Below are 14,805 nucleotides of genomic sequence, written 5' to 3' on the forward strand. Positions count from 1 at the left end.
CCCCCCCCTCACAGAGTGGCAGTGTATCTGGACTGGCCTGCTGGCTCTCTGTCCTTCTACAGCGTCTCCTCTGACACACTGATCCACCTCCACACCTTCACCTCCACATTCACTGAGCCTCTGTACCCGGGGTTTAGGGTTAGGTTTGACTCCTCACAGTCTCTGTGTCAGATGGAGTGAGAGTCTCCTCCTGTGTGGAGAAACACTTCTAACATCACACAGTTAACCTGCCTGGCAACATCCAATCAGCTCACTTCATTTTAAGAACTTTAGCAGCGTCGATTTTCATGACAAGTTGCCGCCACAGAGAGATTCGTAACACGCTGCTCGTTCTGTCACGATGGGAGTGTCAATAAAGTTATTCAACGCTTTCCTCAAAGATCATTTTTGAAATCACAAATTGGCAAAAAATATTTGATCACTTTGATATTTCATATTTACTCCCTGAAATTTTATTTTCTTTAATTGTATCTTTTTTGTTTTGATACTTTATACCGAAGTATATTTTCTATCTTTCTATCACCTCATCAGCCCAACTCCACTGAGCTGCTTTCAATCACTGATTGGCTCAGTATAAAGACTCCTGCTCTCCACACACTCGATGCCAGATTGTTCTTCACTCTCTCTATGCAAGACTCTCCAGCACTTTTCCCTGGATTGATTACCTGTTGCCGACCTTCCCTGCTTTTGACCAGCCTACCCTGCCTGAACCCTGGAAACTGCCTCAGCCTTCTGTCCCCGATCACGAGTTCTGCCTTCGCCCTCCTGGACTCTGTCTGCCTGTCCCTGTGGCTGTTTGGCGAGTTTCTGCTTCATTGCAGCAGTGTGAGTTTTCTGCCCAACTTACCTGTTACTCCCTGGATTTTGACTGTGATTGTGCTGCCACACTTATCTCAGTGTGTGTGCTGTGTGGATTTTTTACCTGCTGGACAGTTCCTCTGCATTTCCCTGTGTTTGCTGCAAGCTTCAGTAAAGTCCTTACCAACTGTACCTGTGCGTCTGCTGTCCTGCAATTGGGTTTTAAACACACCTGTTACAATATCAGTATCTGTATCTCCACTTAGCGTCTCCTCTTCAGCTCCAGCTGTCCAGTCTGATGCAGTTCAGCTCAGCAGCTCTGCCATAAATTCTTCATGTTAACAAAGTTTTTCTTCTTATCCAAGTGGCTTCATCACTTCATGCATGAACTGATGAAGCTTGTTTGTTTATTTATTTTACAAACATTATATTATGCATTTAAAATTAAATTACAAGGAAAACTATCATGACATAACGATTAAATTACCCAGAGGGGAAAGGATTTTTTTGCATAATTAATTTTAAATGTTTAAGTTACAAAATACCATTAAATTACACCAAAAATATCAAGAAATGAATCAGAGCATATTAAAAATGGCTTGTTTAATTTTATTCTCCTTTTTTAAATTGTAGGTATGATCTGTTTCTTACTTTTTTCTTAATTTTTGTTTCTGTTAAAAAAAATATCCAAAAAGGAAAAAAAACAAAAAAAAAACAAACAAACAAAAGAAACAAAGAAGTGATTTTTTTCTGTGAAATAAAAAATAAATCTTTTCAAAATAAAAGCCAGAGCTGGTGTTTGCTGGTGTTTGCAATAAGCAGAAGCTTTTGTCCAGGGGAAGAAGTTTTGGTGTTTTTCCCTGTTACCAGTTCCACTCCGAAGCCACGGTTTTGTGGTCCCTATGTAGTAAAAGGAGAAAGTCCGTGACTGAGACTAAATTGTCACCATTCCAGAACGCAGGCGACAAAGTAGACTGTGTCATATTAACATGCTGAAGCCGTACATGGAGAGGGCCAGTGCTGAAACCGCTGACTACGGCCGATCGGTCGTGGCGCTGTCCAGTGCTGAAACCGCTGATCAGGGCCTCTCGGTCGTGGCGCTGTCCAGTGCTGAAACCACTGATCAGGGCGGCTCGGTCGTGGCGCTATCCAGTGCTGAAATTGCTGATCGGGGCCGCTCGGTCGTGGCGCTGTCCAGTGCTGAAACCGCTGACTAGGGCCGCTCGGTCGTGGCGCTGTCCAGTGCTGAAACCACCGATCAGGGCCGCTCGATCGCGGCGCTGTCCAGTGCTGATTCTAGTGAGCTGCCGGTTGCGTCAGTGTTGCCTGATGAGCTCGCTGAAGATGTTGTCGCCCAGTCCAGTGCTATTGTACACAGACCAATGAAAATTGAAATGTTGTTGAAACTTGACATTTGTTGCCTGCATGTAACCAGGTTAAAAAGATAATACATTCATAAATTAATGTTCAAGACAAAGTTGATAAAGGTTAAAAAAAAAAAAAAAAAAAAAAAAAAATCATTAACATGGTTTCAAAAGCAATTTAATTTAAGATTAACAGATGCCAAAGCATAAATATTTTTTTTAAGTGCAAATTCATTGTTATAAATATTTTTGTTTATTTTGGAAGTTAATTAGAGTAAGAGGAAGTGGTGTGTGTGTGTGTGTGTGTGTGTGTGTGTGTGTGTGTGTGTGAAGTGACTCGGTGTGAAGTCACTTGGATTAGGGAGTTTGGGTCACGGAGATGAAAAAAGCGAACAGTAAGTGAACTGATGTGATGTGTGGTGCCTTGACTGGAAAGAGTTATGGTAAGTGAATGTGTAGCAGAAGTGTGTAGTAAAAATGTAGTCTAAATGAATGAATGAATGCATGAATGAATGAATGAATGAATGAATGAAATGAAATAATTTGCCTTACAAATTTAAAAAGTATGTGCATTATGTGTAAACTTGTACCTGTCGCCCTCTTGTGGACAAACTGAGTTAAAACAACAGCTCAAGGACGCACACGTTGTACAACTACTAGTACTGCTATTACCCAACACATAGGTACTATTACCGTGACTACTGCTACTACTACTACTACTGCTACTACTGCTGCTGCTGCTGCTGTTGCTACTACACAAACACACAGGTACTACTACCACTACTAATATGAATAAAGCACTAAAATAATGTGCCTTACAAATTTAAAAAAGTATGTGCATTATGTATAAAGTTGTACCTGCCGCCCTCTTGTGGACAAATTGAGTAAAAACAACGGCTCGACTGAGGAGAAGAGGTACTGCAACCACTGCTACTACTGCTACTACTGTTACTACACAAACACACTGGTACTACTACCAGTACTACTTTTAATATACACACGCACAGGTACTACTACTAAAACTACTACTACTATTACTACTACTACACAGACACACAGTTGCTAATGCTACTACTAGTACTGCTACTACACAAACACACAAGTACTACTACTACTACTGCTATTGCTGTTAATTCTAATACTACTACGCAAACACATAGGTACTACTACTACTCCTACTACTACACACATACAGAGGTACTACTACCACTAGTACTACTGCTACTACTGCTACTTCACAAATGCACCGGTACTACTACCAGTACTACTTCTAATACACACATGCACAGGTACTACTACTACTACTACTACATGGAAACACAGTTACTACTGCTACTAATGCTACTGCTACTACACAAACACACAAGTACTACTACTACTACTAATACCACAATTGCTGTTAATACTAATACTACTACGCAAACACACAGGTACTATTACTACTACTACTACTACTACTACTAACCACATACAGAGGTACTACTACCACTAGTACTACTGCTACTACACAAACGCACCAGTACTACTACTACTACTACACAAATAGACAATTACTACTCGTACTACTACTATTGCTGTTAATACTAATACTACTACGCAAACACACAGGTACTATTACTACTACTACTGCTACTACTACTACTACATGTTAGGTGCCGCCTCCCTCCTGATTCTGTCTGTCCCCCCCTCCCCTCTTCAATACAATACAACTTTATTTGTATAGCGCATTTAAAAGAACCCTGTTCAGAGCCTGTCTGCCTCTCCGTGCCCTGCCTGCCATGTTCAGCCTCTCTGGTGGATCTTCGTCATTTTTTGTCACTGTTTCTTATTTCCTGCATCGATATTAAAGTGTTTTTGATTGTGACCACATTATGCCTGTGGGTCCAGTTTTCTGCAGCAACCGTTAAACAGTACACACATGCACAGGTACTACTACCACTAATACTGCTCAACTGCCCACATTCTCAAGAGGAGAATTTAACTATACAAAATAGAAATCTGATGTAATCTTTGATGTTTACAGCTGATGATGATAATTTCATCAGTTACTTAGCTCACAGGCTGGACCTGTCCTCTGCGCTCTGGAGGGGGGGAGCAGTGGGGGACTCAGCCTGTTTGAAGGGCAGGGGTGAAAAAACAAACAGGGCACCTGCTGCAGGACAGGCAGTCCCACCAGAGGACAAAACGCTATGATGCATCGTGTATGATGAAACAGTTTTCATCTGGAACAAATAACAATATCTGGATTATAATAACTGAATATATTTGTACTCTATGTAATGTTGTGTTCTATCTGTACAAAAGAACAGAGCATGAGCAGCAGCCTTCTCACCTTGAATGGAACTAACAGGTTGAATGGATATAAGTTTTATCCACTAACCTAAAGGCTGCTGTGAAAAAGAAACCAACAGGGACAGTGCAGATTACAGCACAGATTACATCAAAATGCTAGCAAGAGATTAGCCTAACTCAGTGCCCTTTGCTGAAACGTGCAGCGACACTTTGCAGCGTGTTTGGGGGCAGCCCTCGCCCGCTGTCCCAGCCTCACTGTGGGACAGCCGGCCCTGCAGGACGCCTGCGACGGGACACTTCAGAGCTGCAGCTCTTTGTTTTCCTCTGGTGTTTGTTCTGTCCGGGGCGAGGACACTTCATGCTGTTTCCTCACTTGGAGGGTGATCTCAGAGGACACTTTCTGAGTGTCCTGCATCAGAAAGACACCTGGGGAAGCTCACCTTTATCCCACTGTAAGGCCACCTGTCCTGCAGCAGCACAGCACATTTTCTCCACTGGAGGCTCATCCATGAAGAAACTTCCAGCGGCTCACACATGTAGTGACAGCCTTTACAGCACCGCAGCTCCTTTATCCACTGGAGGGACACTTCTCCATCAGAGGAGCACCTCATTTATTATCAGTTATTATTGTTATTATTTATTTATTGCATGAAGTGGCACCCTGGAGGGCATTGGATCTTTTCCCCATGTGAAGGGCAGACAGTGGGGCACTTCCTCTGGTTTTTGGCGCTCTAGAGGCACTTTAGCTGTGCTGGTGCCCCTCTGAGTCCACCAGTGGTTAACAATATATAGTTACATATCTTGTATGTTGATTAAAAAAAATACAGCACATTCCATCTATCCCTTATCAAATATCAGTTTCATGCCTTCACATTTTTAAGTAATTTTATAGAAGAGTTGAACATTTTTAACTTTTTATCGCCCCAAGCAGAACTGAGGCGTCCTCGGTCAGGACCGGTTTGGACAGCTGCCGTTACAACAACAATGATGAGTGTGAGAGCTGCACCTCCTCCAAATCGTACCTCAGTAAAATCTCTCCTGCAAGTTCTGTTTGAGAGGAGAGCTTTGGCAGATAAACTGAGAGGGAAACAGCTGAACACACACACACACACACACACACAAAGACAGGATGAATCACAGTTTTCTTTCAGTGCTCAACATGAAAATCCTCCTGTTTTCCCTTCGTAGATTTAACATGTCGTTACTCCCTTCCTCCACCAGGTGGAGTCTTATCCCTCTGAGCACATAAAGGCCTAATAACTACATGCTGAATATCTGAATGTCTTGATCTTTACCATAACACTAAATCTAAATCTAAATCTGACATATTATGTATTGGGACATAGTCATTCTTTGTCCTGCATATTAAATAGTATGGTAGTATGTGAATTGGAACGCAAGGCCAGCCTCCCCTCCTGGCAACACACCTGTGACTCAGTTACACTTCCTGTCTATTTGCGCCCCAATTACAGACAACTGCCACCCAGTGTTCAGAATGTGTAGTGCAACATCCAACAAAAAACACAAAGGAAATGAATGGTGAACACAAAACAAATGAATAAATGGCTCTTACACTGGTTTTGGAGATTTTTCCCTTACTTTGGCCCATAAAGATGTGTGTGTGTGTGTGTGTGTGTGTGTGTGTGTGTAGCTGTAAGGAGTGGGCACCAGCAGGTTAATCTCTGGCCTGGGACTGAAAAACTGTCAGCGTTGTGATTTTGACGTGTGAAACTGTGACCTCACCTGTACAACTGTGTGCAGTTCATGATAAATACAGACCCAGATCTGAATCATGAAATTAAAATCAAGAAAAAAAAATCATGATATTAATCAACTGTTACAATATCTGGCATCCTGCTGAAACACAAACAACTGGTCACACTTGGGGAGAAAAGTTATTATCAGTCCCATGATCAATAAAAATACATGTCATACTTGATAAGCAGAATGATTTGGAAGTTATATTTCCTTTTGTTACCATTGGTCCCTGCCAGGAGGGGGCGCCAATGCTCCCACATCTCGGATGGCCTCTGTTTTTCACTGTGTGTGTGTGTGTGTGTGTGTGTGTGTGTGTGTGTGTGTGTGTGTGTGTGTGTGTGAGTGTGTGTGTGTGTGTTTGTGTGTGTGTGTGTGTGTGTGTGTGTCCCAGCTTTATTTTAGATTTGTAATGTAATAAAACTCCATTTTGGTCAGTGTAAGTGACTGATGGCATTCTGAAATGATGTGAAGTGTAAGGATTTCTTGCACAGCTGCATGTCTTATTCTACTGAACAGAAAGAGCTGAAAGTGAAAGTTCAACAGGTCCTTCACATTTCTGTTGGGTATTTCTACACAGTGTGGAACTACATCACCTGATCCAGGAATGTGTTGCTGCAGACTGTGGGCATGTGGCTGCAGGTTAGACCAGTTTGATGAGATTTTATTTTTATACTGAAGTTATGAGAATGTGATCTCGCCTGCAAATCAAAACTCCAGAGACAGAACTGACACAGGAGAACAAGCAGTGTCTTCTCTCTCTGTGTTTCCTCTCCAGGTGAAGCTGAAAGTCTCTTTGATTTGATGTGGATGTGACTGAGCAGGTAAAGAGCCGATCAGGGATCATTAGAAATGTTTGATGAACAGGCTCCTACATTGTGTTTTAGAACTGGAGGACTGGAGAGCACACTGGGATGACAAGATGGCGGTGACGTCTGTCAAAATGAGCTTTTCATGTTTTGTAGATCGACATTTTTACTGGAATTCCTTGTACCATTGTGTTTTCATTGCTAACATCTGACTTTGTCAACAACATTAATATTGTCTAAAGATGTTTACCTGAATATTTTTCAGTGGCAAACAAAGTGAACGTCAGTTTGATTTTAATCTCAGATCATGTGGTGAAAGATGCAGGAGGAACAACATAAGAAATGATCTTCAGTCAAACATATCTAAGCTGGCGACATGGATATGCTTGACTGAAATATCCTGTCATGTAAAGCTTGTTGTGATGAATGAGCCGCTGTGTTTGTGTCAAGGTGTCGGCTCGGCTATGGAGCGATTTTGGAGAAGAATGAGGAGGCTCCCTGCCTCTGAAAGCTCTCTGTCTGGGGAACATGACAGCCAGACCAAAGCTAAGAGGTGAGATGAGGATCTCTGACTGTCCATGACTGTTCTCCATCTCAGAGCTCAGCAGGCAAATCAGCACAGCAGCATTATTCACAGGAAAAGCTCTGTGTGTGTTGTGTTGAAGCCCAGTCCAGCAGGAGAGACCAGAGCCCCCTGAACCTGAACCTGGACCTGGACCTGAACCTGGACCTGGACCTGAATCTGGACCTGAGCCCAGCTGTGTGTCCATGAGGAGTGACGGGTCTATGATTGAACCTATTTCCTTCAAAGATGGACGCCACTCTGCTGATAAAAGGTAATTTAAAAAAGAAAAAGGTGATGAAGAACAGATGGAGTTGTTAGTATCATCTTCACAGTCCTTAGATAAGGACACAGAGACCTTCAGTGTGTTCCTCATGTTTCTGTCTTGGTGTAGGCCGTGCAATATCTGCTGCAGTGAAGGGATAATAGGGGAATGTGGTTGTTCACATTAGATTTTACACAAAATGTTGTTTCTGAAAATAAGTTATTATTTTCTTAGTATGTAACTAAGAAAGTAAAGCAGATCCCTTCAGTGTGTTCATAATGTTTCTATCAGGATCCAGCAGGAGAGACCAGACTCCCCTGGACCTGGACCTGAGCCCAGCTGTGTGTCCATGAAGAGTGACCACTCTATGTTTCATCCTATTCACTTCAGAGACAGGCACTTCTCTGAGGATGGGTAATTATTTCAAATTGATGATAAATCAGATGTTTTTCTGTCATCAGATTCATGAGATACAGAATTAGTTTGAGCCTTCAGACTCTGTTGACTGAGTTTCCTCTTTCAAAACATCACATCCAATAACCGTGTGTGTGTGTGTGTGTGTGTGTGTGTGTGTGTGTGTGTCCTCCACAGAGTCCAGCAGCAGAGCTCAGAGGTTCCCAGTGCTCAGTCTGCCCAGCAGCATAAAACAGACCTGGCCTCCATATTTATGGTGAGTAAATGTCCAACAACAGAGCGACTGAAAAACAGCCATTCTGCTCTGAATGGTCTCCGTGCTGCTCTCTTCACATCTTTCAGGCTGGATTACAGCAACAAGGATTCATTTAATCTGAGATTAGTTCCAGTCAGAGGCAGTGTTGGAAATGAAGGATGTCCCGTTGTCCTGGGGACGATAAAAACAGCAACGGGGACACAAATCTACAGTGTCTGGGACAGGAGAGAAACTCACCATCACAAATGAATTGATTCTAAAAGAAGTGAAATGTGTCAGTGTGCCTACTGGTGATGAAGGCAGAGCGTCACTGGGAGGCTGTGTCCACATGGTTTGTGTCAGTCACTCTGTCCACAGGGATTAAAAGCTCGTGTCTCTCACTGCTTCTACAGCGCTCAGCTTTTCTTCCATCGGCTCGCTGCTACTTGTCTTTGTAAAATATCTGATGTGAGCTGAGCTGCCTGCAGAACTCGCTGCTTTAGACAAGAATATGCTCACAAGGCTGAATGCAAAATGCTTCCATGTTGGATCTCCAACACGGGCTGTTTGCAGAAATCAGCCGCTTCACACGGGCAGCTGTGCACCTCCGTCCACGGCCCAGAGGTTCGACTCTGTGATGCAGAGAAAAAGTGAAAAAGTGGCAAAGCAGCAGCAGAAGAAGAGGACTGATGCTGAAAGACAGTGTGTGTGTACATTTCCATCGGCGTCCACCAATCAGAGACAGGTTTGCATTTGCACTGCAGTTTGTGATGCATTTATCGATCCAGTAGTCAGAAATACAGAAAAAACAGTCACTCAGCCAGTCAGCAAGAGAATATTGAAAAGTGACTGTGGCCAAACACCTCGGGTGATTTCATGTTTTTATTCAGATCTCAGTGCAGTGAACAACCAGAACTTCCATGTTGGACCAGAGTGAGTCAGTAAAGTGATGAGTTACTGAAATAAAGTTATTAAACCATATGTACTGTGTACAATGAAAAAAAGATCTTTAATTTTGGACAGTGGTTGTTCAGTCTGGGACAGCTGAAGGCAGAATTCAGGACAGCTCCCGGACACTGAGGGAAAAACATCATTTTGAGCCCTGGGAGTTTAGCAAAGCCCGGTTTAAAAAGAGCAGATCAGATTTCAAAGGAAGCAGAGCTCTGCTGTTCAATTAAAAACTGATCCTGATTCAGTTGGTCCAAGTTTACAGATTTCAACTGTCCTCAGCGGCTGACAGTTAAGTGAAGATGCTCACTGGGAAAACAGAGGAACAAGTGATCACATGAAGGTTGAGGACTAAAAGCAGACGGACTCACATGCTGTCAGAAGCCAGGAAGCAGAAAGAGAGAAAGCAGTTTGTCTGTTTCCTCTGACAGGGGAACCAGTTTGCTGTGGCTCACTAACAAGCAGTGAGCTGCTCATTGTGGCTCCACAGACGTTCAAACTTCTCCTCCTCTTCTGAGAAACAGGTTGGGCTGAAGAAATGCAGCAGGGCGGACAAATCCTGCAAGAGAAAAGAAAACAGACTCATTAGAAAAAAGAGACTTTCTGACTGACAGGACAGTCTGTCTCTGTCTTTGAACAACTCCATCATTTTGCTCCAAAATGCAGACATTTTCAAAGTTAAGGCCCCTCAAGTGTAAATTAAAGTTAAAACCAGACCACAGTTTAAACTGATCAAACACCTGTTTTGGAGAATCAGGATTCAACTTAATCTAGTTTTAGAGTAGAAGCTAAACTGAGGTTTAAAGAGAGGTTTAAACTGAACCCGTCTTCATTTTCAAGCCATTTTAAAGGTCGGTGCAAACCGTGATTTAACTGGGTTTAAAAATGAATCCTCGTTGGTGCAGCCCAGCCTCAGGCTCTTTGACCTGCATTTGATTTTGTGTTTTGTGTCCAAAATTTAATATGGAAGTTTAATTCTTTTATTTTTGTGTTGCAGCTGCTGGAGGAGAACATGGTCACCTTTGTGAAGAACGAGCTGAAAAACCTGCAGAGGTCTCTGAGTCCAGATTACCCAGAATGCTTAGAGAGGCAGAGGGAGGATGAGGAGGAAGAGCAGAGGAGGAGCAGGGAGTTTTTTCTGCAGATCACACTGCACTTCCTGAGGAGGATGAAGCAGGAGGAGCTGGCTGAGCGTCTGTGGAGCGGTAAGGGATTTTTTTTTTTTTTTTTAATTTAAATTAAAAAAAAATCTTAGTTTTAGTCTTTTTGCTTCATGATTTTTCTTCTTTGGTTGTGTACTTGACATCCAGCTTTCCTAAATGCTGAGAAACTTTTAAATTCTCTTTCTCATTTGTAACAAACTCCCACTCGTTACCAAAAAATGGCAATTACCAGCCGAGTGAAACAGCCAATCAGATCAAAGCAGCTGTGATGCATCAGGCTGTTGCTTGATGACAGATTATTTCAGCCTCTGAGTTTTCCTCCAGGCCAGCAGGGGGCAGCTCATCCTCCTCCTGCCTGCCGGTGAAAAGCAGCTTCCTGTTTCCCCGTCTCGTCCCGCCGGCTTCCCCGGGACAGTGGCGGCGCTCCGGCTGAGGCAGCGCTGTGTTGTTTGTTCAACTGGGAACTTTATTCTCCCCAAATCCTGATCGGGACGTGGAGCTCTTCATTTGTTCCTGCAGTCTGTTGTTTGGCAGCAGCTGCTTTGTGTTGTCATCCTCTGATAGCTCATTTTAACAGAGGTGTTGTCATGGCAACGCCTTGACCAATCAAGACGGACAGCCCTTTTAGCTCCTCCTAAAAGTTCCTGGAGCAGGGCCCAAATCAGCGTCCAGGAACTTAAACCTGGATCCATGTTGTTGCCATAGAAACGATTGTAGCTCGCTACGTTCTTACAGTCGAACAGGACCAACAGACACATTTACCAGGAAATACTCACATTTCTCATATGTAATACAACATCGTTTTGTTGATGTTTTTGTTTGTTTGTTCATTCAGAAACTGCTGCTGCAGCGTGCCAACGTGAACTCAGATCTAAGCTGAAGAAGAAGTGTGAGTGTGTGTTTGAGGGGATTGCTAAAGCAGGAAACCCAACACTTCTGAATCAGATCTACACAGAGCTGTACATCACAGAGGGAGGGAGTGGAGAGCTCAATGAGGAACATGAGGTCAGATGGATTGAAACTGCATCCAGGAAACCAGACACACCAGAAACACCAATCAGATGTGAGGAAATCTTTAAACCTTTACCTGGAAGAGATGGACCAATCAGGACAGTGATGACAAAGGGAGTGGCTGGCATTGGGAAAACAGTCTTAACACAGAAGTTCACTCTGGACTGGGCTGAACACAAAGCCAACCAGCATGTCCACTTCACATTTCCATTCACTTTCAGAGAGCTGAATCTGCTGAGAGGGAAAAAGTTGAGCTTGGTGGAACTTGTTCATCACTTCTTCACTGAGACCAAAGAAGCAGGAATCAGCAGGTTTGAGCAGTTCCAGGTTGTGTTGATCTTTGACGGTCTGGATGAGTGTCGACTTCCTCTGGACTTCAACAACAATCAGATCCTGACTGATGTTACAGAGTCCAGCTCAGTGGACGTTCTGCTGACAAACCTCATCAAGGGGAACCTGCTTCCCTCTGCTCGCCTCTGGATAACCACACGACCCGCAGCGGCCAATCAGATCCCTCCTGAGTGTGTTGACATGGTGACAGAGGTGAGAGGCTTCACTGACCCACAGAAGGAGGAATACTTCAGGAAGAGATTCAGAGATGAGGAGCAGGCCAGCAGAATCATCTCCCACATCAAGATGTCACGAAGCCTCCACATCATGTGCCACATCCCAGTCTTCTGCTGGATCACTGCTACAGTTCTGGAGGACGTGTTGAAAACCAGTGAGGGAGGAGACCTGCCCAAGACCCTGACTGAGATGTACATCCACTTCCTGCTGGTTCAGTCCAAAGTGCAGAATGTCAAGTATCATGGGAGAGCTGAGACAGATGCACTCTGGACTCCAGAGACCAGGGAGATGATCCTGTCTCTGGGAAAACTGGCTTTTGAGGAGCTGGAGAAAGGCAACCTGATCTTCTATGAAGCAGACCTGGCAGAGTGTGGCATTGATATCAGAGCAGCCTCAGTGTACTCAGGAGTGTTCACACAGATCTTTAAAGAGGAGCGTGGGCTGTACCAGGACAAGGTTTTCTGCTTCATCCATCTGAGCCTTCAGGAGTTTCTGGCTGCTCTTTATGTCTTTCTGACATTCATCAACTCTGGAGACAATCTGATGACAAAAAAATCAACCTACAGGTTTTCTATAGTGTTCAACATATCCAAACTAAAAACCCTCCTCCAGAGTGCTGTGGACAAGGCCTTACAGAGTCCAAATGGACACCTGGACTTGTTCCTGCGCTTCCTCCTGGGTCTTTCACTGCAGACCAATCAGACTCTCCTACGACGCCTGATGACTCAGACAGGAAGTAGCTCACAGACCAATCAGGAAACAGTCCAGTTCATCAAAGAGAAGATCAAGGACAGTCCCTCTCCAGAGAGAAGCATCAACCTGTTCCACTGTCTGAATGAGCTGAATGACCATTCTCTAGTGGAGGAGATCCAACAGTACCTGAGATCAGGACGTCTCTCCACAGACAAACTGTCCCCTGCTCAGTGGTCAGCTCTGGGCTTCATCTTACTGTCATCAGAAGAAGATCTGGAGGTGTTTGACCTGAAGAAATACTCTGCTTCAGAGGAGGCTCTTCTGAGGCTACTGCCAGTGGTCAAAGCCTCCAAGAAATCTGTGTAGGTTCTTTTAGAATTGGATATATTTAATACTTTAACTTTGGTGAACTATAGGCGAATTTTATTACATGAGAAAAAAGGTGACATTTTCAAATTTACCTTGTTCTTCACCAATCTTTCCTCAGGCTGAGTGTGTGTGATCTGTCAGAGAGAAGCTGTGCAGCTCTGGCCTCAGTTCTCAGCTCCCAGTCCTCTAGTCTGAGAGAGCTGGACCTAGTAACAACCAGCTGCAGGATTCAGGAGTGAAGTGTCTCTCTGCTGGACTGGAGAGTCCACACTGCAGACTGGAGGCTCTCAGGTCAGGATCAGAGAACTCAAGAGCTTTCAAACTGGACTAAATGAAAATACAAAGCTGATCACACATTTGAATATTTGTCTGAATGAACCCAGCTAATTTCAGATTAGTGTGCTGATGGAAAAATCCAACATGTATGTGTATCAGACTGTGTTGTTGTTTTTGGTGTGTCCATGTGCAGGCTGTCAGGCTGTCTGCTCACACAGGAAGGCTGTGCTTCTCTGGCCTCAGCTCTGAGCTCCAACCCCTCCCATCTGAGAGAGCTGGACCTGAGCTACAATCATCCAGGAGACTCAGGAGTGAAGCTGCTCTCTGCTGGACTGGAGGATCCAACCTGGAGACTGGAGGCTCTCAGGTATGGAGAGACACACACAATGTCTTCTAGAGGCCTGAGGAATATTGTTTCATGTTGAATGGTGGATATGAGTGACGTGCTCTGCTAAATCCTTCATAGGGAAGGTTATTTACTGCCCATGTTTCCATCCTCAAAGAGAATCTGCTGCTCTGACTCTGTTTTTTCCTCCAGGGTGGACCATGGTGGAGAGCAGTGGTTGAAACCAGGCCTGAGGAAGTGTAAGTGTGGATTTAGTTTTATTAATGAATCAATTAAGAGGGAACCACATTTTAATTTCGTAATACAACCTGTTGTGTAATAACGAATAAACTTCCTTGTATTCCTTGTAAGTAAAAATGTCCATGCTTGTATCATCATGTAATGAAATGTCTAACATGTGGAAGTTGTGTGTTTCCAGCGTGGATGTTGTGGGGAAACAGAGGCAGACAACTTCTCTGCTTGACTTGGCCAACTGGCGTGTTGTTTGTTGCAGTGCTAACACATGTTGCTGCTCAGTAACATGGCGCCGTAACACGCACCACAAACTGCTTTTATACCGCCACAAGGAGTTACCCGTTACTATGGCAACACACTTAGCTCTTAAAGTGAACGAGTAACACAGAAAGGCACAAAACAGAATTGAACATGTTGAACGTTACAACCAATGACAGGCCAGTTATAATGAATTATGACCACACTTCTGTTATGTGTCTGCTACTGTCATAATAACTAGACTTTGTAAAGTTTCTGAAGAAACTTTGATGTCCTTGCCACCCTTGCGACCGCTTGGACATGCGCTAAACCGCCAGCCTTATACTTGTTGTAGGTTGTGTAGTGTTGCTCCTGTTGCTGTGTGTTCCTCCGGCTCCCGCATTCAAGCCACTCTTGCTGGCTGTGCTGTCGGGCCGTCACGTGACATGGGCCAGCTCAATACGCCA

At 43.9% G+C, this 14,805-nt stretch overlaps 1 protein-coding gene across 1 annotated transcript in view; it reads left to right on the plus strand.

Moving 5' to 3' along the window:
• LOC115355191 (NACHT, LRR and PYD domains-containing protein 12-like) overlaps positions 1–14,805 on the plus strand; it is a gene marked incomplete at its 5' end in the record, with an annotated part of 86,424 nt that overhangs the window by 32,342 nt on the left and 39,277 nt on the right. The window lies entirely within an intron of this gene.

The sequence above is a fragment of the Myripristis murdjan genome, chromosome 23 (genome assembly GCF_902150065.1).
Source record: "Myripristis murdjan chromosome 23, fMyrMur1.1, whole genome shotgun sequence".
Lineage (NCBI taxonomy): Eukaryota > Metazoa > Chordata > Actinopteri > Holocentriformes > Holocentridae > Myripristis > Myripristis murdjan.